Source organism: Desmodus rotundus, chromosome 1 (genome assembly GCF_022682495.2).
Source record: "Desmodus rotundus isolate HL8 chromosome 1, HLdesRot8A.1, whole genome shotgun sequence".
Classification (NCBI taxonomy): Eukaryota; Metazoa; Chordata; class Mammalia; order Chiroptera; family Phyllostomidae; genus Desmodus; species Desmodus rotundus.
In genome coordinates, this window is record NC_071387.1 from 134381100 (window position 1) to 134407502 (window position 26403).

The 26403-nt window shown below is 36.9% G+C and overlaps 1 protein-coding gene across 4 annotated transcripts in view; it reads left to right on the forward strand.

Annotated features, from left to right (window-relative positions):
- LOC112307160 (uncharacterized) overlaps positions 1-26403 on the forward strand; it is a 748094-nt gene that overhangs the window by 74856 nt on the left and 646835 nt on the right. For 2 of the 4 annotated variants that reach the window (XM_071219332.1, XM_053911039.1), the window contains 2 exons: positions 7933-8099; positions 9329-9461. The gene's annotated coding sequence lies outside the window, so the exon portion shown is untranslated. The remainder of the gene's footprint in view (positions 1-7932; positions 8100-9328; positions 9462-26403) is intronic. The other 2 variants (XR_008425123.1, XM_053911035.1) reach the window with 1 other exon arrangement.

Sequence of the window (26403 nt, forward strand, 5' to 3'; positions counted from 1 at the left end):
AATATTGAAAATTTACATGTATAATGAAAATAAATGACTACAAAGATTATTAATTTTCAAGAGCAGGAAATCTTGGTCAATGGAAGGTTACCTGAATCCAAATGTTGGTTTCTTTGTATCTTTTAGGTGTGGCTAGGTAACTCACATAATTGATTTAGATTTAAAATTAGACATTATAGGGAAACTCAGTTTTTAAATCTATCCCACATCTTTCTTCCTCCTCTGATAACCATCCCCTTCCCCTAGGGGACTGGCCCTCTTCTCCCATTCTGGTGCATTTGGGATGATCTTATCCTGCCTCTGGATCAAGAATCAGTCCAGCAACAGATATGTGACTCAGGGTGGACCAACCAAAGGCCTTCTGTGGAATGATACGTATTGACCATCAAAGGAGATCTGTCTCTGCTGTGTCTCTTGACTCTCACAAGGGTTGACATGTGCCTAGCAAGGAGAGTTTGCCATCACCCTCCGAGAGTGGTTCTAAGACCTGGAGATAGAGGGACTAGAGGGTGTAATGGTGCCATTTGCATCTGAAAGAGCTGTATTCTTACATTTTCCAGTTTCTTGAACCAATAAATTCCTTACTACTTTTTGCTTATACTCGTTTCAGGTGAGCTTCTGTCATCTATGAATTAAAGAGTTTCAACTCCTTTAGGGAGTATGATAAAATTTCTCTTTAAGTTCTTTAGTGTTAGTTGAAAGTTGTCACAAGAATCACTTTTTTTAATCCTCACCCAAGGACATTTTTTTCATTGCTTTTTAGAGGGGGAGGAGTGGGGAGGAAGGGAGAGAGAGAGAAACATGGTGAGAGAGAAACATTGATCCTTTGCCTCCTGGACATGCCCAGTTGTGCCCAGACATGTCCAGGCGATCAGACTCACAACCCAGGCATGAGCCCTGACTGGGAATTGAACCTGCAACCCTTTGGTCATGGGACAAGGCCCCAAACATCTGAGCCACACCGGCCAAGGCGCAAGTACCACTTTTACACACAAAGTGGGGGCCACAGGCAAGACTCTGGTAGGCAGTTTCTAAACTAGCTCCCAATGAGCCTTCTATAATCCCTTTCTTTGTAGAGCAGGCTGGATACAGCAACTCTTTTGTAAGAACAGGTCATGGCAAAAGTGACGGGATGTCAATACCTAGGTTAGGTTCCACAAGAATGACTTCTTTCCTGCTTACTCTGTCTTTAAAATTCTTTTCAAGTTTTCCTGGTGGTAAGTTTGTTATATACCAGTCTCATGCTAATGGTTAGTGAAGGATGAAGTTTGTACTTGCTTTGGGCTAAATTCTCAAAGGAGCTGACTTGGAGACTGGTCTCACCTGCCCAGTGTGTTTGAGGCCACACCAGGCTTCACCTTGCATGACGAGCCTTGAAATCTCCCCTGTGGCTCACCCAGGCCGGAAACATACAAGAAGGGAGCTCTGGAAATGTAATTCAGCCTAATCAAGCTGACACATTACAAAGCCACCAAATTATTCAGGTACAGTTTTGTTTATGAATGACAAGACAAATACGCGATCCTTACCTTTAATTTACCAGTTTTCAAGATAATGAATTGTTTCCTGATCATCCCCTGACGTTAGGTAATTGTTTTTTAATTACCTTTTTCATTTTAGAACAGTTTTAGATTTACAGAGAACTTGTGAAATTATTAGAGTTCCCCCCCCAGCAAACATACTCCATTTATCTCATCATTAACATTACATATCAGTATGGCCCATTTGTTATGAATAATGAATCAATATCACAATATTATTATTAAATAGAGTGCATACTTTATTCATATATATATATATTTTTTTTTCTGTTCCGGATTTTATTTAGAATACCACATTACATTTAACCATGTTACATTTAGTTCTAATGTCTCTTTAGGCTCATCTTGGCTGTGACTGTTACCAAGACTTTCCTTGTTTCTAATGACTTTGATGGTTTTGAAAATTACTGGCCAAGTATCGTGTAGAATGTCCATCATTTGGGTTTTATAGTATGTTTTACTTAAAATTAGACTGGGATTATATGGTTTGGTGGGGAAGATCATGGGGGTAAATTTCCATTTTCATTAAATCACATTCAGATACATACTATTAACATGGCATGCCAACAGCATGTCTGCTGTAGATAAGGACCTCGGTCACTGGCTGAGGTGGTAGTGCTTGTCAGGTTTCTCCACTGTAAAGTTACTCCTTCCTCCTCTTTCCACATTGTGCTCCTTGGTCAGAAGTCACTATTCTGCAGTTCAGACCTAAGGAGTGGGGAGTTACGCTCCACCTTCTGGAAGGTGGAGTTATCTACATAAATTATTTGGAATTCTGCATGAGTGATCAGTCTATACCTCCCCACTTATTTATTTATTCATATAGAACAGTGTAAAAACATGATTATTTATTTTATGCTTTGGTTATAATACAATACCACTTTATTTTATTGCTCAAATTGTTTCAGCCTTGGACATCGGGAGGTCTTCAAGTTGACTCCTGTGTCCTTTTGACATAGTTACATCAAGTTGTGTGTGTATGAGCACTTCCTTACCTTCTGGCCCTACAAGATGCTACATGCTCATCTTATATAGCCTACCCTAGTCCTAGAACCAGCTATTACTTCGAGGAGTCCTGGTTCTTTTTATTTCTATTGTATTAGAAACCAAAGTCTGGGGTGAGGTGTACCATTGTAACTGGGATATCATTGCGTCTAAGGACTCTCAACTTGACAGAGCAAAGATATATGTGTATGTGTGTGTGTGTGTGTATAACTATTGAGATTTAAGTTTGTCACTCAGTGTTAAAGATTTTTAACAGGAAACCAGAAAACAGGAAGGGTAAAAAGAGATGTGAATGAACAGGAAATTGAAGATTCAACAAATATTTTGTTGAGTTGTTTGCTTGTAAGTTTCTTAAGAATCAAACACAGGAGAAAGTATCCTGGAGCAGAAGTAGAAGAGGTTAGAACAGGGGGCAGTTCTAGAGCCTGCTTTCAAATTGCAGTTTGTTTTTGGCACCTCATGGTGCCCCAGAAGTAGGTCAGGGAGGTTGGGAATCAGTGTTGAAGAGCACCCTCTCTTTCTGGAGCTGTAGGAGACGTGAATGGTGAAGCAACACAATTAAATAGAGGACCCAGGACTGGAAGTAGCTAAACAGGAGGAAATGTTTCCTGGAAGAGTTAGATAGCTGCCCTGATTTGACGTTGCTAATAGCAGAAAACCAGTCAGAACTTGGGTTAAAGCATTTGGGCTCAGTTTCTGTTGCTTCCGTGTCAGCAACCACTTCAACCTCCCAACCCAAGTCATTGGGATTTCATGCAACCTTGCCTTGATCGAGCCAATTAAGTAAAGTCGTAGTAGACATTGTGATGTGCACCTCTTCTAACATATACTTAGTATTCTTCTTTATTTTCCCGATAACAGTGAAGGTCAGTTCTTTCTCTCTTTATAAACTAGAAAGAGCTCTTACCCACTTAGGGTCTCTAACCTATACTGTTATGCTTAGCCAAAATCCATTAGGACTTAGATATTTTTAATGTTGTTTTTAAGTAATAATATAGATAAAACACACTGATGTACAGTATTCTTTAAGAAAAATATTCTTATATTAGGTAAGAAATATTGTATAAATTATTAGATAAAGACTACAGTTTCTCTAAGTTTTTTTTAGGGGCAAATAATTCAGAATATATGTATTTATAATATGTCACATTCTGATTTATTTTGCTCCTTAAACCTGAAATTTGACAGACTATATTCCTTATTGCATATAGCATATAGCCTGGTGTCTATTACCTGCAATTCAAATGTGCTTGTGTGAAGAAAGACCCCCATGGTAATAGTGGTTCTTGTGTCCTGGGCAACTGTAGCACTTGAGCAAAGTGGTTTTCAGCATCCACGTCTTATCTCTTAGTTGGCTTTTGTGACTTTTATCCTTGCATGCTATCAATTTTTTCAACTTAAAAGTAAAGTTATTAACTACCTGTCTCTCTTCATACAGTAACATTGGGTGTAAAATGGTATAATGTAAGTAAAAGCCCATGTAGGAAGCTTTTATATCTGTCTCTGAGAGGAAAAAAAATGACATTTTTAATGACAGTCAGTATAGGGCCTTGACTTGAACCACAGCCTTCCAGGCCAATGATAGAGCAAGATGGCCTTTCAATGTAAGTTCTTCCAGACCGTTTACAGTAAGATTTCTACCCTGTGATGGAATTCTACTGAAGTTAATTTATTGGCAATTTTATGAAATTTTATTTTTTCTAAGTAACTTTTATTACATGGCATAAAATTTCTTACTTATAGTTCTCAAAAATATTTTATATAGAAAATATGGAGCATAACATGTTGATGTGGAAAAAGAAAAGGGCATTTCTAGTTTTCATTTTGTCAAGTTGGTGACCTTTTGATTCTGAACCAAAACAAATTGGCAATGACAGCTTCAGATTTTCACTGATAGCTCTTCAAAAACATAATTGCAAATTTTATCTTAGCAGAAGTGCTTTTATTTTTTAAAAAATGAATTATTCATGAAAAATCACTTCATCTCATAGTGTACCTGCTGAGAATGCTTTACATTGCCTATTAAAGTGCATTTAAAAGCTGTGCAAATAAACCCTTCAATACAGATTCATTTTGTTTTGTTAATGCCTTATAATGCATCATAGGAAGCGCAATGACAAACACAGATTTGTATTCATAGAACATTTAAAAATAATTAGTACTTGAAAAGGTCACAGAAAAGATCACAGGAAGACTTGCTGTGGCATTTAGTCAGAGGTTGAAATGGTGAGGGACACATCTTTTTGTTTTGATTGATACTCTTGTCCATTACACTTCTATTCTTAATATTATTTGGAACTAGCTCATACCTCTGCAACCAAGTTTCCCAGTGCTTGTACTGATGATAGCCCACAGCAGTCATCACAAAAGATAGGCTCTCACGTTGTCTGCTTATGAGATGTTTGGCTCTAGTTGGTATCTCATTAGTTGATTAAAAATGCTGAAGTGGGATCTATGGCCAGGAGATTAGAAATGGAACAATATTATGCACCTTTAACCAGCCTTTTACTTTAAAAAGCAAAGCAGTTAAAACAAAGTTCTACTACAAAATATATGCCTACAAAAATTATCATACATAAGTATATTTCTATTTTGTAGTGGTTAATCTATATTTTAATATACAGGCTTCTGTTTTATTTGCATTATAGTTGTTCATCCATTTATTCTTTTATTCATTTGAATTGTTCCTTCACTTATTCAACAAATATTTATTGTATACAAAATTATGTTTTAGTTATTGTGCTTGGTCCTAGTAATGCAGAGATGAAAGTAGGTCCCTACTTTTAAGAGGTTCAAGATTACTGGAAGAGATAGACATGTAAATTTATAGTTATGTTGCAGTTGATAAGTGCTATGATTGATTTGTTCCCAAAGTGCTTTGGGAACTTAAAAGCAAGGCACCTAATACCTTCAGGTGTTGGAGGCATGCCAGTGAAGCCTCTCCAGAGACAGTTTCGCTTGAGCGTGTCTTGAAAGGTGAGAACCCGTTAGCTACGAGATAAGGAGGAGGAGAGCATTCTAAGGAAAGATAACATGCATAGAGGCAAGAAACAGCAAGTTGCGTTGAGGAAACTGCTTGCATGCTGCAAGTGGGGTTATGGTGGGAGAAATGATCAGGGGCCTGATTATGATTATCTGGCACTCTTGGACTCTTGTCCTTAAGGCAGTGGTCTGACGTTGAGGATTTTAAACTGGAAGACAATGATCAAAATGTATAGAGCAAGTGTGAGGTTAGATTGGAAGAGAGACTGAAGGTAGGAAATATTATAGTAATCAAAGTTGGATATGAAAACTGTCCAAATGAGACCAATAGCAGGAAGGATAATGAGGAGGGGACAGATTTGAAACTTAATTGAAGTAGAACTAAGAGGACCTGGTGATCAATTGGATTTGTGGAGTAAAGGGTCCTGGAATGACTTACAGGTGTTTTATAAGGTAGGTAGTAGTTTTATTCTAAGTGGGATCTGCAAGAGGACAAACAGTTGCTGAGCCACGCCAAGTTTGTCAAGAGGTTGTGTCCTATCATAAAGCAGCAGCTAACCCATCAGTAAATTACAAAAGTGGAAAAAACACTATTTGAGTTGACCTGGATTTTATTCATACTTTTCAAAACAGCTGAATATATAAATTTGTAAGTCAGTCATTTAAATGCTTTGGGCCTCAATTTACCTTTAGATGCAGAAAACAATAGGTTTAACTACATGCTTAGCAAAAATATTTTAATACTAAAATTTTGATTACAGAAAATTTCTACGTCAACAGTCTCAATTAAATTCAGTATATCTTTGATCCTAAATAACTACACAGAAAACAATGATCCATGATAAATTTTAGGAACAAAGAGGAGAAAGTAAGGGGCTATATTGCTCTCCGGGTGGTAGTCTTATCTTTTGCTGAGATAAAGCAAAATTTTTTGAAAATGATTATGCTTGTATTTATCCTTTAGGAATGCAATATTTTGATAATAGTTAACTTTACCAAATTTTAATTAAAACAGTATGGTTAGGAATCTAGATTTAATAACTAGATAAATTTCTTACTATAAAATTAAAAGAAAAATTAAAACATTGTTAGATACATATCTGTATTAAAACTCTTAGAGAAATCAAGTATTAGTATAAGTATTAAGCTCTAATATTTATAGATGAGCATATTTTACTGTTGTTTAATAAAACTTGAAGGCTTTTACAATGTGAGAATTTCCTTTGTAAATTTTGGTAAGATATATACACTATTGAAGTGGAGCGAAATTTGGGGAGCACAAAGTTTGATAGTATTTTTTAAAAACTTGAAGTTGATAAGATTACACCGCCTCTTGCTTTAAGCCATTTATTGGCTCTGCATCTAGTACTAAACTTCTAATCCTGTGCCATATGTGAGGGCCTTCACTTTAATGTCCCTTCCCACCTCAGTAGCTTTATTTTCCTTTCCTGCTCTTTCTGAAACACAGTTTCCTGGATGGGCCTTCTTCCACCTTGCTTCTGCATATGCTTCCTTTTCATCCTAAATGTGCTTCTCTCTCTCCCTTTTGCTTTGAATAACTGTCACTTCTCATTCATTAATACTTAGACATTTCATTTTCTGGGCAAACTTTCTGACTACTCTATCCCTCCCTTCCCTTTTTGGTATCCAGGTCTGCTCCCTCAATGTGCCCTGTATTCTGTTGTAATACATCACCCAGATGCTTCTGGATTGCTTGGCCACTGCCCTTAGTAGACTATGAGCTCCTTGTAGGAAGCAACTGTGCCTTCTTTTATATCTATTTACCCAGAACCTAGTATTCTAATATTCTGTCTGGCACACAGTGAGTGCTCAGTAAATGTTGGCCAACTGAGTGAATGAATAAGTGAATGACTGGATCTTTCTAGGAGGACTTGTGCCTATGTCCTCATTCCCCCTTCTTCGGTAAAGAAAGATTCTTCAGCAATCCTGGAACACCTGGTCGTGGCGGTGGTGAAACAGTGTGACCAGCAGCACCGTTTTATATTAATCACATTGATTTATCGTCTGTCCTTCAGTTCTGGACAACTAGGAATTTTAATTCTGTTGGTAGCTCTCTCAGTTGAGAGAGAGGATCAAATCAATTTAATTAAAGTTACATCTCTGTAAAACAGGTAATATTACTGATCTATTACATAACTGTACCCATGATTACTTTTACTTCTGGGGTTCACAATAAATGGTTTATATACACATACATTATGAAATTATTTTAGATTGGTATTGTCTTTTATAGTTCATTGTAGCTGAGGGCTTCAATGTTGTAATTTAATATCAGGATTTGGGTACAAAAGGCACAGCAATAAAACCATTGAGTTGCTAACTAAATTTAATGATAACCTGTCTCCTGCCTTCCTTCTTTTCTATTGCTATTCCGCTGATCCAGGTTCTTGTTAACTCTCACGTCAGCCGTCACAGTAGCTTCTCCAGGGATTTCACTGCCTCCTGACCCTTCCACACAAAAATCTGTAGTTCCTACTGACTGCCAGAGTAATGTGAGCACAGACAAGACGCAGCGTACAGAATCTCTGCTCAAAAACGTTCCTCTTCCAGGTGCTTATAAAATACATTTTATACTCCTTAGCTTTGGTATATAAAGAAAACGAGGTCTGGACAAGAATCCAAAGCCAACTTGCCTTTACAGACTCTTCTCCTGTTATATATAGTTAAATCAATCAAATTAATACTTTGCTAGTAGTATCCTTTTTATTTTAGCTTTACATTTCTTTCCATCCACTCTGTCAAAATTCAAACCCGAGTCAATGCCGCAGTGCCTAAAAAATATGTTTTGACTGGCTGGATGGTTCCTTTTTTAAGCTTCTCTCATTCCTTCAGTAAAATATGTCTTTTCCTCATTGGTGTTTTCATGGTGTTTGAATATCTGTGATAGGATCATCATTCTGTTACAATATTAATAATTATACACATTTAATTCTTCTACTAGGCTTGGAGCCTCCTGGGAGCTGGCTTTTGTCTTGATAACTTTTAAATGCACAAAGGCACTAAGAGATGATTTGTACACACAGCTCCTGAGTGGAGGCAGGGCCTTTGGATTACCTATCGTGATGTATGATTTGAAGTTTAGAAAATGACGCTGTTTCTATTCCCATGGCACCGAATCAGTCAAACCATACTACCTGAACTCATCATAGAAGGTTTTATAAGTTTCAGGGCTAACTTGTTCATTTTTAAGCAGACATATTTACATTATGTATCTGGGGTATCACCTTCTAGATGTAAAGGAAATTGGAAGACAATATTAGTAACCATAAGAGTGCTCTATGAAATAGGAAAAAAGGGCTTGTGATGGTTTGGGGGGATATTTCATTCAGTCTAGGTGAAACCTTGAATTGATTTACTCTGTATCAAATATAGCTACCGAGTGTCTGCACAGTTTTTGTGCCCAAAGAAAAGTCTTTATCTCTCAGATATATGGATCATGATAGACACAGACTCTGCCTCTTTGTTGATGTTTTTCTGGATTCTGGAGTATTTTTAATTAAACAAGAAATTTCTCATTTTTCTGATCTAATTATCTCAGATATATTATAGTAAAATTGGAGCTGCTTAACTCCCTCGTTGCTTTAGTCAATTGATTTAAGTTGGAGTGGAGAGGTATATTTTGCTATGTTGCTGAATCCAGGAAGTAGCCTAGGCTTCTCCCTGAAGATCTGGGGTCACTGTGGTCTCATTTGTAAACATGTTTATAGGGAATCTTTAAAGTTTGCTACTTCTGGAGATGACATATATTTTGTGTTGTCTCTTTCTTTGCATATCTGAAGGTGATTGTGACTCCTGCCTGTACTCTCTCTGAGGCATTTTGACGGTGGTTATCGTTCCGCATCCTCACAGTCCATGGCCCATGGGCTGTATCTAAAACACTGTGGATACTGAAGAATCTGATGAATAAAAACTGTGAGTTGGTTTATAATTTTTAAGTTCTTTTAAAAATCATCTTAAAATTGTTACTCTATTACAGTTGTCCCTCATTTCCTCCCTTTGTCTACCTCCACCCATCCCACCCCTACCCCCACAGTCCATTCCCACACTGTTGTCCACGTCCGTGGGTCATTCATACATGTTTTTTGCCTAGTCCCTTCCCCTTCCTTCCACCATTATCCCCCTCCCCTCTGGACACTGTCAGTCTGTTCTATGTTTCCATTCCTGTCATTCTATTTTGTTCATTAGTGTATTTAGTTCATTAGATTCCTCTTATAGGTGAGATCATATTGTATTTGTTTTTCACCAACTGGCTTATTTCATTTAGCATAATATTCTCCAGTTCCATCCATGCTGTCACAAAAGGTAGGAGTTCCTTCTTTCCTTCTTCTGTGTAGTATCCCATTGGGTAAATGTACCACAGCTTTTCTGACCCAGTCATTTACTGATGGGCACGTAGGCTGTTTTTAGCACTTAGCTATTATAAATTGTGCTGCTATGAACATAGGGGTGCATAAGTTCTTTTGAATTGGTGATTTGGCATTCTTAAGGTGTATTCCCAGCAGCAGAATCACTGGGTCAAAAAATTCCATTTTAGTTTTCTGAAGAAATTCCATACTGTTTTCCACAGTAGCTGCACCAGTCTGCATTCCCACCAATGGTGCACCAAGGTTCCCTTTTCTCTGCATCCTCTCCAGCTCTTGTTTGTTGATTTACTAATGATGGCCATTCTGACAGGTGTGAGTTGATGTCTCATTGGGGTTTTAATTTGCATCCCTCTGATGGCTAGTGATGTTGAGCATCTTTTCATATGTCTCTGGGCTCTCTCTATGTCCTCCTTGCAGAAGTGTCTGTTCAGGTCTTGGCTATTTTTTAATTGGATCATGTGTCTTCCTGGTGTTGAATCATATGAGTTCTTTATATATTTTGGAGGTCAAACACTTGTTCAAGGTATCATTGGTGAATATGTTTTCCCATATGATCAGTTTCCTTGTCATTTGGATGATGTTTTCTTTAGCCATGCAGAAGCTTTTTAATTTGATGTAGGTCCATTTGTTAATTTTTTCCTTTATTTCCCTTGCTCTGGGAGATGTATTGGCAAAAATATTGCTACATGGGATATCTGAAATTTTACTGCCTACATTTTACTCTAGGACTTTTATGGTGTCAGAACATATATTTAAGTCTTTTATCCATTTTGAGTTTATTCTGGTGTATGGTATAAGTGAGGGGTCTAGATTCATTTTCTTGCATTTACCAGTCCAATTCTGCCAACACCATTTACTGAATAGGCTATTTTTGCCCCATTGTATGCTGATGCCCCCTTTGTCAAATATTAACTGACCATATAGACTTGGGTTTATTTCTGGGCTCTCTATTCTGTTCCATTGATCTATGTGTCTGTTATGCTAGTGTCTGACTGTTTTGATTACAGTGACCTTGTAGTATAGTTTGATATTGGGTATTGTGATCCCTCCTACTTTGTTCTTCTTTCCCAAGATTGCTGAGGCTATTTGGGGCCTATTTCGTTCTATACAAATTTTTGAAATATTTGTTCTAGATGTGTGAAGTAGACCACTGGAATTTAATACAAATTGCATTGAATCTATAGATCGCTTTGGGTAGTATGGACATTTTAATGATGTTAATTTTTCCCATCCATGAACACGGTATATGCTTCTATTTATTTGTATCTTCCTCAGTTTCTTTCTTCAGGGTCCTTTAGTTTTCAGAGTACAGGTCTTTTACCTCCTTGGTTAGTTTTATTCCTAGGTATTTCATTTTTGTTGTTGCTATAGTAAATGGGATTTTTTCTTAGTTTTTCTTTCTAGTATTTCATTGTTGGTATACAAAAATGCCATAGATTTTTGAATATTGACTTTGTATCCCACTACTTTGCCAAATTCACTTATTAGGCCAGGTAGTTTTTTGGTGAAGTCTATAGGGTTTTCTTTGTACACTGTCATGTCATCTGCAAATAATAACAGTTTTACTTCCTCCTTTCCACTTTGAATGTCTTTGATTTCTTTTCCTTGTCTAATCACTATGGTAATGACTTCCAGTACTATGTTGAATAAGAGCAGTGAAAGCAGACACCCTGGTCTTGTTGCTGGTCTTAAGGGGAAAGCTTTTAGTTTTTGCCCATTGAGTATAATGTTGGCTGTAAGTTTCTCCTATATGGCTTTTATTATGTTGAAGTATATTCCCTCCATTCCCACTTTGCTGAGTGTTTTTATCATAAATGGGTGCTGGATTTTATCAAATGCTTTTCCAGCATCTATTGATATGATCACGTGATTTTTGTCCTTCATTTTTTTAAAAGTAGGGCATAACTTTTTTAATTACTATTTTATCAATATATACATCCATTTTTCATTGGATATCTTGAATTTTATAAGTTTACAATCATATCTTCAAATAACAATAATTTTCCCTCATTTTTACTAATTTTAAAACTCTCAATAATTTGTATTTTCTCACCACATAGCCTTGTTATTCCAGAATACAATATGTCAAAAAGAACAGTGGTAATCCTGACTAAGATGTGGAAGCAGTACTAGAGTGGTATATTCTTTTTTTATTTAAAAATTTTAAAAAATATTTTATTTATTTTTAGAGACAGAGAAAGGGAGGGAGAAAGAGAAGGAGAGAAACAATGATGTGGGGGAGAAACTTTGATTGGTTGCCACTCTTACATGCTCTGACTGGGGACCAAACCTGCAACCCAGGCATATGTCCTGAGTGGGAATTAAACCAGACACCTTTCACTTTGCAGGACAATGCCCAACCAACTGAGCCACACTGGCTAGGGAGGTATATTATTTTTTTAATTGTGTCTTAGAAATTTATCCCTTAACAATTATCTGTGGATTCCAATAATAAAAGTGTCTGAAAAGGAAATGAGTAAAACAAGTCTATTACACAGATCTTGGACCCCTCATTCTATCTTAAGATTAATAAGGGAAATCTCATAAAAATGAAAATAATTTGAATCTTAGTTTATTTCCAAATTTATTTTATAGGTTTAATATCAAAATTCCTATTAATATTGGCTATTATTAAGTATATAAGTAAATCAATACTAGGTTCTTCTATATGATCTATTTTTTCTACTGAATCATAAGAAATTAATATAAGGTATGTGTGTGCATGCATATGTACCTGTTTTGGTGTTAATGATTAAGAACATCAACACATTAAAAATGTTTGAAAACATTTTCTTATTTTCTATCCAAGTCTAATAAATTATTTAATAAAATTTCATAAAATAATTTTATAAATTATTTTAACACAATTTTAGAAAATCTCATATATACCTTCTCCTTTGTTATTTTCTTTCTTTTTTAAAAATATATTTTATTGATTATCCTATTACAGTTGTCCCATTTCCCCCCCTTCACTCCACTTCATCCTGCACACCCCATCCCTCCCATATTCCCCCTGCTATAGTTCACATCCATGGGTCATACATATAAGTTCTTTGGCTTCTACATCTCCTATACTATTCTTACCCTCCCCCTGTCTATTTTCTGCCTACCATTTATGCTACTTATTCTCTGTACCTTTCCCCCATCTCCCCCCCTCCCACTCCCCTGTTGATAACCCTCCATGTGATTTCCATTTCTGTGGTTCTGTTCCTGTTCTAGTTGTTTGCTTAGTTTGCTTTTGTTTTTGTTTTAGGTGTGGTTGTTAATAAATGTGAGTTTGCTGTCATTTTACTGTTCATATTTTTTATCTTCTTTTTTTAGATAAATCCCTTTAACATTTCATATAAGAAGGGCTTGGTGATGATGAACTCCTTTAACTTGACCTTATCTGGGAAGCACTTTATCTGCCCTTCCATTCTAAATGAAAGCTTTGCTGGATAGAGCAATCTTGGATGTAGGTCCTTGCCTTTCATGACTTTGAATACTTCTTTCCAGCCCCTTCGTGCCTGTAAGGTCTCTTTTGAGAAATGAGCTGATAGTTTTCTGGGAACTCCTTTGTAGGTAACTGTGTCCTTTTCTCTTACTGCTTCTAAGATTCTCCTTATCTTTCTTCTTGGCTAATGTAATTATGATGTGCCTTGGTGTGTTCCTCCTTGGGTCCAGCTTCTTTGGGACTCTCTGAGCTTCCTGGACTTCCCGGAAGTCTATTTCCTTTGCCAGATTAGGGAAGCTCTCCTTCATTATTTCTTCAAATAAGTTTTCAATTTTTTGTTCTTCCTCTTCTCCTTCTGGCACCCCTATAATCTGGATGTTGGAACATTTCAAGATGTCCTGGAGGTTCCTAAGCCTCTCCTCATTTTTTTGAATTCTTGTTTCTTCATTCTTTTCTGGTTGGATGTTTCTTTCTTCCTTCTGGTCCACACCGTTGATTTGAGTCCCAGTTTCCTTCGCATCACTATTGGTTCCTTGTACATATTCCTTTGTTTCTCTTAGCATAGCCTTCATTTTTTCATCTAATTTGTGACCAAATTCAACCAATTCTGTGAGCTTCCTGATTACCAGTGTTTTGAACTGTGCATCTGATAGGTTGGCTATCTCTTTGTTGCTTAGTTGTATTTTTTCTGGAGCTTTGATCTGTTCTTTCATTTGGGCCATCTTTTTTTGTCTGGGCACGTCTGTAACATAAAGGGGCGGAGCCTTAGGTATTCACCAGGGTGGGGTAACGCTTGTGGCTGTGCTGTGACGCTGTATGTAAGGGAAGGGTCGGAGAGGGAACAATGGCACTTGCTCTTCGCTCTGCTGGATTTCAGTCACTTCCCCCACTACCACAAGCAAATTACGCCCTTCTGGTGCTGCTTCCCAGGTGGGTGGGCTTGTTTACGTTCTTGGACCTTGTAGGTCTCTCTAATGAACTCTCCTGTGAGGCTGGGAGTTTCTCCTGTTGCTGCCTCAACCTCCACAGGTGTTTTCAATCAGTGGTTTGAGGCTTTATTTCCCCGCGCTGGAGCCCTGGGTTGCGCAGTCTGTTACCCAGTCTACCAGCTGCTGCCTCGCCAGCCAGTTGCAGCTTTACTCACCCTGCTCCACAATCAGCCACCTCGCTGGGTCCACTAGCAGTCACCGTGAGTCCTCTCCACCTGGCTGCCTGTGTACGTTCCTCCTACTGGTCTGGGTGAGTGTTTCTTCTTTATCTCCTTGGTTGTCAGATTTCCAAACAGTTCGATTTTCTGTCAGTTCTGGTTGTTTTTTGTTTTTAAATTGTTGTTGTCCTTTTGGTTGTGCGAGGAGGCACAGTGTGTCTACCTATGCCTCCATCTTGGCTGGAAGTCTGTCCTTCATTTTTTTAATGTGATGTATTACATTTATTAATATGAGAATATTGTACCATCCTTGAATCCCTGGATGACTCCCACTTGATCATGGTGTGTGATCTTCTTAATATTGCTGAACTGGATTGTTAATATTTTGTGGAGGTTTTTAGCATCTTTGTTGATCAGTGATATTGGTCTGTATTTTTCTTTCTTTGTTGTAACTTTACCTGGTATTGGAATTAGGATGATACTGGCCTCATAAAAAGAGTTTGGGAGTCTTCCCTCTTGAATTTTTTGAAATAGTTGGAGAAGGATAGGAGTTAGTTCTTCCTTAAATGTTTGGTAAAATTCACCTGTGAAGGCATCTGGTCTAGGGCTTTTGTGTGTCAGGAATTATTTGATTACTACTTCAATTTCATTAGTTATTATTGGTCTATTCAGGCTTTCTGCTTCTTCTTGATTTAGTTTTGGAAGATTGTGTGTTTCTAGAAATTTGGCCATTTATCCCAGGTTGTCTTATTTCTTGGCATATAGTTGTTTATAGTAATTTCTTTCAATCCTTTTTATTTCTGTGGTATCAGTTGCAACTTCTCTTTCATTTCTGACTTTATTTATTTGGGTTCTCTCTTTTTCTTGATGAGTGTCATTAAAGGTTTGTCAATTTTGTTTATCTTTTTGAAGAACCAACTCCTGGATGTACTGATCCTTTGAATTGTTCTTTTATCTCTATGTTATTTAGTTTTGCTCTGATCTTGATTATTTCCTTCTTTCTACTTGCTCTGGGCTTTGTTGCTGTTCCTCTAGTTCTTTTAGATGTAGGGTGAGGTTGTTTATTTGAGATTTTTCTATCTTTTTCGGTAGGCCTGTATTGCTATAAACTTCCCTCTCGGTAGTGCCTTCACTGTGTCTCATAGGTTTGGGTTGTTGTGTGTTCATTTTCATTTGTTTCCAGCTACTTTTTGATTTCTTCCTTGATTACAGTGTTAACCCATTCACCATTTAATAGCATGTTATTCAGTCTCCATGAATTTGAATGTTTTTGAGTTTGTTCCTTGAGGTTGTTCTAGTTTCAACCCATTGTGTCCTGAGCACATGCCTGATGTGATTTCATGTTCTTGAATTTGTTGAGGCTCGTTTTGTGTCCTTCCATGTGATCTATCTTGAAAATGTTCTATGTGCATTTGAAAAGAATGTACATTTTGCTTCTTTGGGGTGAAAGGTTCTGTATATATCAACAAGGCCATGCAATCTGGAGTGTCATTCAGTGCCACAATATCCTTGTTGATTCTTTATTTGGAAGATCTATCCAATGTTGACAGTGGGGTGTTAAAATCCCCTATGATGGCTATATTGTTGTCAATATCTTTCTTGAAGTCCTCCAAGATTTTCTTTATATATTTAGGTGTTCCTATGTTGGGTGCATATATGTTTAAAAGGGTTATATCCTTCTACTGGACTACTCCCTTAAGTATTATGTGGTGACCTTCTTTTTCCCTTTTTATGGGTTTTGTTTTGAAGTCTATTTTGTGTGATATAAGTATTGCTACCCCAGCTTTCTTTTCAATTCCATTCGCTTGGGATATTTTTTTCCATCTTTTCACTTTCAGTCTGTGTAGATGTTTTGTTCTGAGGTGGGTTCCTTGTAGACAGCATATATGCAGGTCATGTTTTCTTATCCCTCAGATACCCTTTTTTTTTGATTAGAGCCTTTAATTCATATATGTTTAAGGTTATTATTGATAGGTACTTATTCATTGCCATTTCTTCTGTACCTTTTCCCTCCACCCTCTAATTCTTCTTTTTATAGCAATCCCTTTAGCACCTCCTGTAGTTCTGGCTTGGTCATGATGTACTCTTTTAGCCTACTCTTTCTGGGATGCTCTTTATTTTGTCTTCCATTTTAGATGAGACCCTTGCTGGATAGAGTAGTCTTGGTTGTAGGTCCTTGCCTTTCATTACCTGGTATATTTCGTGCCAATCCCTTCTGGCTTGTAGTGTTACTTTTGAGTCTTTTTTCATTTTGTTGCTCTGAATGGGTATTTCTTTTTATCTTGTCTTTCAGGTCACTGATTTGGTCCTCTCTTCATCAAGCCTGCTTTTAATTCCTTGTAGTGTGTTTTTCATTTCAGATACTGTATTCGTCATTACTCCTTGGTTCTTATTCATAGTTTTTATATCCTTTTTTATGCTGCTGTAGTGCCCACTAAGTTCCTTATAGCTCCCATAAAGTTCCTTGTAGTTCTCACTGAGTTCCTTGAACATCCTTATAACCATTATTTTGAATTCTAATGTCTGCAATATTGCTTGCCTCAATTTCATTTAGTTGTTTTTATGGGGATTCCTCCTTTCCTTTTGATTGGAGGTTATTTCTTTGTCTCCCCATTTTAGGTGACTCTTTTTGTTTTTTTTCTGCATCTCAGGATGCTCTGCTTTGCCTGTGTGTTTTCGTGGGGTGGACTTCTGTGGTAGGAGTTCTGTGGGACTCAGTGATGCAGTCAATTTGGTTTCCTGATCTGGATGCTCTAGGGTTACTCTTTATTCAGTTTATGTGGGCTCTCATGTTGTACTTGGGTTTTGATTATTGGTGGGTCATTCGTTGGTAGGTTCTCCCCTCTGGCTGGCTGACTGGAGTCACAACCACTGCCACGTCTTGTAAGCTGGCTAAGGCCGCACCAGAGGGAAAGACCTGATCTGCTCTGCTGCTTATGCTGTTGCTGGGGGGACTCCATTGCACCCCTCACCCAGTCCTGCCCTAAGGTGGTGGGTGCTACCCCTCCCCTCATGACTGTGTTACTCCTGAGCTGGTTTACATTTTGAAACAGTGAGATAATTATGTATAAATGAAAATAAGTATAAAAACAAAATATGTTCAGGTATTTAACTCAATATGATTTTTCTTAAAGGATAAGGAATTATAGGGTAGACCCAGTAATAGCTTTCAGCACATTCTTTTCTGCCACACATATCACAAAGTTTTTTCACAATTTAGTACAAAACTTCTGACTGTTGGGAAGGTTTCCTTAACTTTCCCTTACTAAATCCACATGAATTTGTTTACCCTCATTGTACGTGCTTTTGAGACTCTGTCAAAAAATTTCCGAAGTTGAGGTTAAGGACAAGCTTTGCCTCTTGGGACTTTAAAAGGATATAAATATTGCTAAATGTCTAACACTAGTTAACATGTAATAAATAGGAATTTTGTTTTTATTTAGCTCGGTCAGGAATATCAGCAGTAACTCATATAATAAATTGGAAAAAAACGCTTAAGGCATTTAATAATAAATGCACATTGTTAAGCATGGCCTAATGAAATAAAAACAAACAAAAAAACCTTACATTCCCATCGGCTAAAACATCAAGTAATGTAACCATATAATGAAACAAAAATATCCTGTCTTGCGTGACACATATCACAGCTGTACGTTGATTCATTTGGAACAGAGAACATTTTTGAGGCTTAGGCTCATGGTAGAGAATGCCCTTCTCCCCTTAGTGAGAACCGCAGGATGCAGTTCTGAAGGCCTCAGCATGGTCATGACAGGGCGTAGAACAACAGATGGTCCCTTAGGCAGACCAGTCCGGTGTTACTTAATACCAAAAGCAAAACTGTCAACTGTTTCAAGGGAAACATAGAGCCGGAACCAAAGAATTGATGAGTAAACATAAAAGAAATTGATTTTGAAATATTTAGTTTGAAATGTATTTTAATCCTCAGTCTAAACACACATTGTTACTCATTTGGAATTCTAAACCACTGTTTGGATTTTAAAAATAAGTGCTTTGGAAATTGTTGGGGGAAAAAACTCTCTCAGGAGGCCTTTCACTAACAATTTTTAAATGAACCAAAAAAAAAACCCCACCCCAATTATAATACATTAGTTAAAGTTATTGAGTATCAGTGTATGTAAGCAACACGTTAAAGGATGCAGTCTCTTCAGAAATTTAATAAAAGAATTTAGAACCTGTGGTACTGTCGCAGAACTTGGGTCACCTTGGACCCTCTCTAAGAGAGTTTGATTGCTTAGGGAGGAGGATAATCTCACTGTACTCATAATGTTATGGTGACATACCACTATAGAATACTTTTCTTTATAATCAGAAGTTCTGCTTTTCATTAGAATTTACTTCTTAATATAAAAATACTCTCAAAATTTAAAATAAAAGGAATACATGTTTCTTATAGAAAATACAAAGAGCATAAATATTTATAATGTAGGAAATGAACTTCTTCCAAAACCATTCCCCAGGAGTTATTGCTATTGTCATTTGGATGAATAGCCATTCACCTTTCTCCTTCTATAGGTGTAATATGTGTGTGTTTGCATACACATGTTTTTTTACTGAAACATAGCATGCTGGAATATTGTTTTTAAATTTGGCATATTAAAAGTTTTAAATCAGTTAAACTGAATGCTGAATTTCAATCTATGGCCAAAATAAACAAACAGAACCTGCATTATTTCCTAAGGATTTGTCTTAAGGAAAAAGAAAAAGAGAACTATTTTGGTGTTATTTAACATTATACTATTTCTTCTAGAGGTCAGTGAAACAAATGAGAGAAAATATTATGGTAAATATTTTAGAACTAATTTAGTCAATTAAAATTAATTTTCCATTATGTATGAAGCACTGAGTTAGGGATTATGTTTTCGGAAATAAAATATACGACTAGGCCTAAAGCAGCTAGTAATCTAGTGAGATGGATAGAAAAGGAGAGAAAGAAAACAATTACAGAAGAGTACTGCGCAGGCAGCTTTGGAAACATAAAAGCAGGTCAGCCAACCCAGTGGAGCTAAGTAAGGAAGGGTTCCTAGAGTTTAAGTATTTTCAGGTCTTCATCTTTGCAGGACCTCTAAAGAGACAAACTAGCATTGTAATTCAGATTTGTAAGCTACATATCCTTGGGTGAGGATTCGTAGCCTCAGTTTCCTCATCTATAAAGTGGGAATAATTGTGGTAGTTGCCTCCTAGGATTATTGTGATTAATAAATGAATTTATATAGTTTAGTGTTTAGAACAGTGCCTGTTCTAAGTAGTATGAGCATGATAAGTACTTAGTAAATATTATTTGCTATTTGAAGCTCAGTTGACTATCAGGCGGTAGTATTATGTGAGTCTGTTGCTTAAGAGGGAGATCCAAGATGGTCTATAATTTGGGGGTCACCTGCATTTATGTGCCAGATAAAACCATGGATATTATTGAAATCAACAACATGGATATCTAGCATAAGAAGAGTGAAATGTCTGAGACAAAGTGAGCCCCAAATTACAGAGGTATGGGTAAACAGGATGGACCCTAGAAAGATTCTATGAAGAGTGGCCTGAAGGAAGGATAAAAAAATCAGTAAGTAGTTTTTCATGAAAACCAAGGAGAAGAGAATTTCAAGTAGTGGTTACCAAGGTCAGATATGACAGAGTTGTCAAATTGTGTACTGACAAAAAACATTTCAGTTTAGTTTAGAAACTAAGAGGTCATTAGTAAGCATTGCTATTAGGAATGGGTTGGAAGCAGATGGTCACAGGTAAAGAATGGAAAAATCATGAAAACTGCTAGTAGAATAATGATTTTATTTTCTTATAGAAAATAAGAGGAAGAGAGTCAGCTATTAAGTCAAGAAAAAGTTTTGGAATATGGTAGAGATTTGTCATGAGGTAAAGAGTAAAAAAGTAAAAGACAGAAGAGAGTATGAAATTAGCAAAGTACAATCTGTGGGGAGGCAGGTGAAGATTTATTTGTTTTGAGCAAGAAAGATGGGTTGGAATATGAGAAGTGCAAGCGAAGGACACTTTTGTTAAAGGGGTTAAGAAAAAAATTTCTAAATTTTAAGGTGGTAAGTGGTAAAGACCTTGCGTTACGAGACTTAAAATACATTCATAAAGAATTTAATCTGAGGGAAATGAAAGAAGTGTCTCATCAGGGGCAACTACAGAATCTGTTATCCCTGAACGAGGACCCAGATGATTTGGAGATCCTGGCTTGGTTGTGAAATAGAGTTGAATGAAAAGAGTTGTGATTTTGTCCTGCAGTACCCAGGAGCCTGGCTATAGGAACAGAAACATGAATCTTTGAATTTATTTAGGGTTATGGTGGCGTAGAAGGTAGTAAGGGAAAATGATAGGTAATGGGCGTCAGAGTGTTCAGGGAAGGGAATGAAAAAAGGCAAAATGATAGTGTGAAAACAATAGAGAGACTTGTGGGACTGGAGGATTTTACTGATGTGGAATGACACTTGCAATAAAAGGAAGTACAGAGAGAGTAAAACAGCAGGACGTTTAGGCTGGAAGAAGATAATTTAGTTTATGATTCCAGAAGTGGAACTATCTGTTCTAGATGTGGTAACATGGGTGAGAGTGGCTGCTGTGGAGTAAAATCAAAGTTCCTGTGAATTGGCATGAACTTTAATTTCTAATGTGAGGAGCCCCATGGAAGTTGAAAGAGAATTTATTTGCAAGACTCAGGTAACACATTAAGTCTTTTGTATTTTAAATTAGGGCACCTCCTTTAAAGGAAAGGAGGAAAAATTCACCAGCTGGCATTCCTTAAGGACAAGTGCTTATTTTTTATTGTATTTTGTGTTATTGGTGTCCAGCCCAAGGGCTGCCAATAGAAGAAGCTTAATAAATATTTGTGGAATAAATAAATAAATTAGTGAGTAAAAATAGACTTGTACTAAAACCGATTAATACCAATTCATGTCTCTGGTGGTATTTTGTTTGCTTTTTTCTTTTGTTGATTATGTTCCAGTTAAAGGTGAGATCATATGGTATTTGTCCCCCCACCAGAGACATTGAGGGGGGGAACTGTCTAGCAGTGGCCAGGGGGGAGTGAGGTGGGGACAGTGGGAAGAGGGGATTGCAGGAACTATTATAAAGGACACATGGACAAAATCGGGGGGGATGGTGGGGGTGGGGGAGGGAGGTGGGTTCAGCCGGGGTGAGGGGAGGGAAGGGGAGAAAAGGCATACAACTGTAATTGAATAACAATAAAAAATAAATTAAAAAGAATACCAATTCATGATCTTCTAAGAATTCTCCCTCTTAAAAGATTCTCTCTCTCTCTCTCTCCCTCTCTCTCTCTCTCTCTCTCTCTCTCTCTCTCTCTCACACACACACACACACACACACACACACACACACACAAGGTCTGGCAGAAGTAACACCTGCTTGAGTATGTTTGGTAGGGTAATAATATGGGTGTAATAATTTATAGTTATAATTTGAACATTTCACCTAAAGTGTCATATGGTGTGCTTGAGTGTGATATTGTTATGTTACAGAATTGCATGCTTATGGTTTTGTAATAAAAGATTTTGTAATAAAAAGGGACATTATTTGTGCCAGACCCTGTATATATATTTGGTTTGTTATCATGGTTGGAAATATAATGAATTCAGAAGCAAGTTAGAATTATAAAATACTGGTTTTTGTTTAAAATGAAATTTTGTGAGAATTAGACTTTCTGAAACTGATGATTATTTTGTGTTAATCTGATGTGAAAATGAAATTACCTCCAATAGTGTGTGTTTGACTTACATAGTGCAGTCTTCTAAAACACACAGATGTGCCATGTAAGTGTTCCTTCCCACTCCAAAGCAATAGACACTCTCATAGGATTTGACATCACTGCCTTGAAACCTTCCAAACACATGGATTCAGGAGTGTAGAGTAATTCAAACAGTATTTATGAAAGTTTTTCAATGTTGCACCCAATTGTTTATTTTACTTGAGACAGAATTTACAAATGCAAAATACAAATGGGATAGAAGGAATTTTATGGATGTGTTAGGATGTACTACAGCTTTACATGGCTATAAAATGGGAAAGTCTTTAAAATACAAATATACGATCTCTCTCTCTTTCTTTAAACAATTTATTCTTTTAAGATATATTATTAAAAATTCCAGAGCACTGATGGATAACTCCAGGTTTGGAACATGACCAGGGATAATTATGATTTTTCTTCTTTGCTCAATAACACAAATTAATCTTTTTGAGATATGTATAAACATCTAGACCTTTCACTTTATATTTTGTTTTGGTGATGTTTGTTTGGTTAGTAAGAATTTTTAAAAGAGAAATTAGGGCAAAGATCTTCATTGAGGTTCTTGAAGAAATAGTCACTATATAAATTATACACACATATGACTGTGAGCAAATGTTGAACTAAGAGATAGGTTGTAAAATCTTGAACAAAATTTTTTTATTGATTGACATGTTTTTATTGATTTTAGAGAGAGAGAAAGAGAGAGAGAGAAAAAACATTAATGTGAGAGAAACATCGATCCCTTGCCTCCTGTACCTACTCCAGCCAGGTGTCAAACTGCAACCTAGGTATGCGCCCAGATTAAGAATTGAACCTACAACCTTTCGGTGTGTGGGATGATGCTCAAACCTACGGTGTCACTGACCAGGGTGGATAGTTCTTTAAAATTAAAAAAAAAACATTTAATGTAAAATTTTGCCAGGAATCATCAAGAACTACAATACTAACTTCTTTGTATTATTTTAAATTGAAAGCAAATTGACACTAATTTTGTATTGAGCTTTTCAGTAAAATTATATTCTTTGCTATCATTGACATGATTTCCCATTTGTCCCACCACCTATAAGCTCTTGATAATGTTTGTAAAACATTTTCTCTAATGGGAAAAAACACCATATCCCAATACTTTGAAGAATTCTTCCTTTTTGTGGGGGAGGTTGGCTGGTGATGTTTGTTTATGGGGGATAATATGGTAATCCTAAAAGTGCTTGTACTTAGACATTGAAATCAGTAGTTTAATGTTTGATAGTCCGCCTTTCTCTGAAAAGGTAGGAAGCAAATTATAAGATCTATAGGAATGGAAAATATCACTAAAATATGCAGTCACCAGAATTTTTATTATAAGTAAAGAAATACATATTTCAAATTTTTGAATAATTTTCATAGATAAACTCTATATGATACATATTTATTTATGTATGCTTCAAATATTTTAAAATATTAAGCATAAATCTAGTTACTATTTAAAGATTTATTTCTAATAATGACACATTTAGGTACTGAAAATGTTTCTAGTGTTTTATAAAGAAACTTACTAACTTTGCTTGCTAAATTTGGCACTATAATGCTTCCAATCATTGATTTTTGAAAATAATAAGTAATGCATTGTTTTGCTAATTATTCTCATAGAAATTTACAAATAACTAAAGCTCTTTATAAATTTGAATTATATGTAAAGTTTCTTTTTAAAATTATGCCCCAAATGATAAAATGTGTCCATTTTAATCAGCATTTTGAGTCTAAAATTAAATATAAGTACATTACAAACTACAGCTGGAAAAACTAGTTCTTCTAAGATCTTTATATTAAGCATTTGCATTTTCTTAAAAAAAAATACCTGGGTTCAAATGCCTTTTATGGATCTCTTTAGCTCAATGCTTCAAATTTTCTGACTTAAATTCTGTGAATTAAATTTTCTGCACATCAGTTTCTATGTATGTAAAATGACTGCAACAGTAGCTATCTCTTAGAGCTGTGAAGATTAAGTAAAGGAGAATCACTAAATAAAGCAGTGATTGATGCGCTGTTGGCCTGCAGGTAGGTAGCTTTAGTGCACCTGGAGAGTAAGAAAAGGTCGGTGGTAATGGAAGGACCACAAGCGGCATTCTGTGCTTATTGCATACCGTGCCATGGAGACAATAGGATTCTAGACTTGGACTTTCTGAACCTCTGACAAGGGCCTCAACACAGGGCATTTCAACTAATTTCCAAGTGCTAATGTCTGTGTTTCTGTGCCTGGGAGTTTTTTTTTCCAAAAGAGGAAAGTCATTCTCTCTATAAAGCTGGACAGCAGCTCTGGAGAATCAACATGTACCTTGGTTGTCTCTCCTTTGGGAGGACTTATGTCTTAAACTCTGGGTGCCCACAGTGTTATCTGGGTCCATGATGTCAACTTTATTGGCTGTTTTCCTTTCCTTGTCTCACTCCCCTCCTCTTTATCAGTGATCCCTGGACGTCTCAAACAAACTGTTTTCACACAAACCCTTGTTTCAGGGTATGCTTCTGAGAAAATCCAAACTAAGAGCAAATTAATGTAAATTGAACAATCACACCTACTATTCAGCTGAGCTCAGTATGAATTACACTAATTTGATGAATGCTGTAAGAGAGTTAGACATAAAATTCATTCAGGACACATATGAGGGAAGAATTATTTTTTTAATTTGGGGCTCGAAGACATCTGTAGGGAGGTGAGGGTATATGAACTGTGTTTGGAGAATGAGAAGGAGTTCGTTAGCATCATAACTGGAGAAAGGCATCCCATGTAGAATAAATAGCATGTGTAAAGAAAAAGAAATGAAAAAAGCAAGAGATGTTCTGAGAATGATGAGCAATGTGGACAGAGAAAGAAAAGATGGGCCCAGGGAGGAATGGCTGCCGTTGGGTCTGGGCTGCCCTGAGGAACGCTGTCTGTGTTAGCTAGACTCAGGTGTTAGCTTCATCCATCTGACAGTAGGCAGCAACAAAATCTTTTCAAAGATAACAGTGACGTGACTACAACTATGCTTTAAAAGAACAGGGAATTAATTGGGCTCGGACATAGCATGGGCGGGAAAACCATTTAAGAGGCTGTTCTATAATGCAGAAAAATAATGAGGCTTTATTTAGTACAATGGCCATTTGAATGGAAAAAAGCCTATTGATGCTAGACGGGTTTCAGCTGAAGAATAAAGAGGATTGGAAAGGACTGGTGAGAAGAGTCTGAGATGACCCTAAAGTTTCTAGTTTGAACAAGTACAATATTTGGATTATGATGCTTTTATTGCCGTGTTAGGAAATTCAGAAGAAAGTGAATGTGTTATGACGAACTGCTAATGAATATAATTTTGCATATGACATTTACATGTAGAGTGAATTACGTGTGGCAGAGTGGGCAGGGAAATCCAATATCACTAACAGATCAGAGCGAAGAAGTCCCCTGTCCTGGGCCTTGTCCTTATGAGGCCCCCTTTTGGACTGTCCTTCAGCTGTGCTCTCTCCATGTGTCAAGGATATAGGTCCACCTAGAGCCTACATCCCTTGCCTCTGGGTGCCTAGAACTCCAGAATTCACTATCCAATTGGCCCCAAGCACAGGTCTTTCAGAGTGTACAGGTCTTTAACTCATGCCTTTCCTCCCAAGGCTGGACCATGTTGGCTTGTTACACGTACCTACGCCTCAGGAGTGGCTAATGGCTAGCTGTTTGCTGTGGGCATGAAAGCATAGAATGGGGACATGCAGGATGAAGTGTCTACACCGGGTGCCTCATGGTGCAGGGTGGAGCTGACAGTGGGAGGAGGAGGGTAGGCCACAGGGTGAAGCCATGGGTAAGAGACCAGGATTGGGAACAAGGTCTTCTAATGCTCACAAGTTCTGGTATAGAACTTGGAGGATTCTCAAAGTTCTAAATTCAAATTTGGTTCATCTGATGAATATGAAATATGTTTTTCAAGGTCAGGGGATAGTACTCACTTTATTTAACAGTTTGTTAGCTTGACTTGTGACTTCTCAATTTTCAGACAAATGGTATGTGGGTTTTGACTTGTATTCTTGCTTTAGGCACCACAAATGTTAGGAACAAAGCAAGTAAAATTAAAAGATTTCTGTAGTAACATAAGTCTAGGTTAGATTATAGCAGTTGACATGGAAAGGTCAAT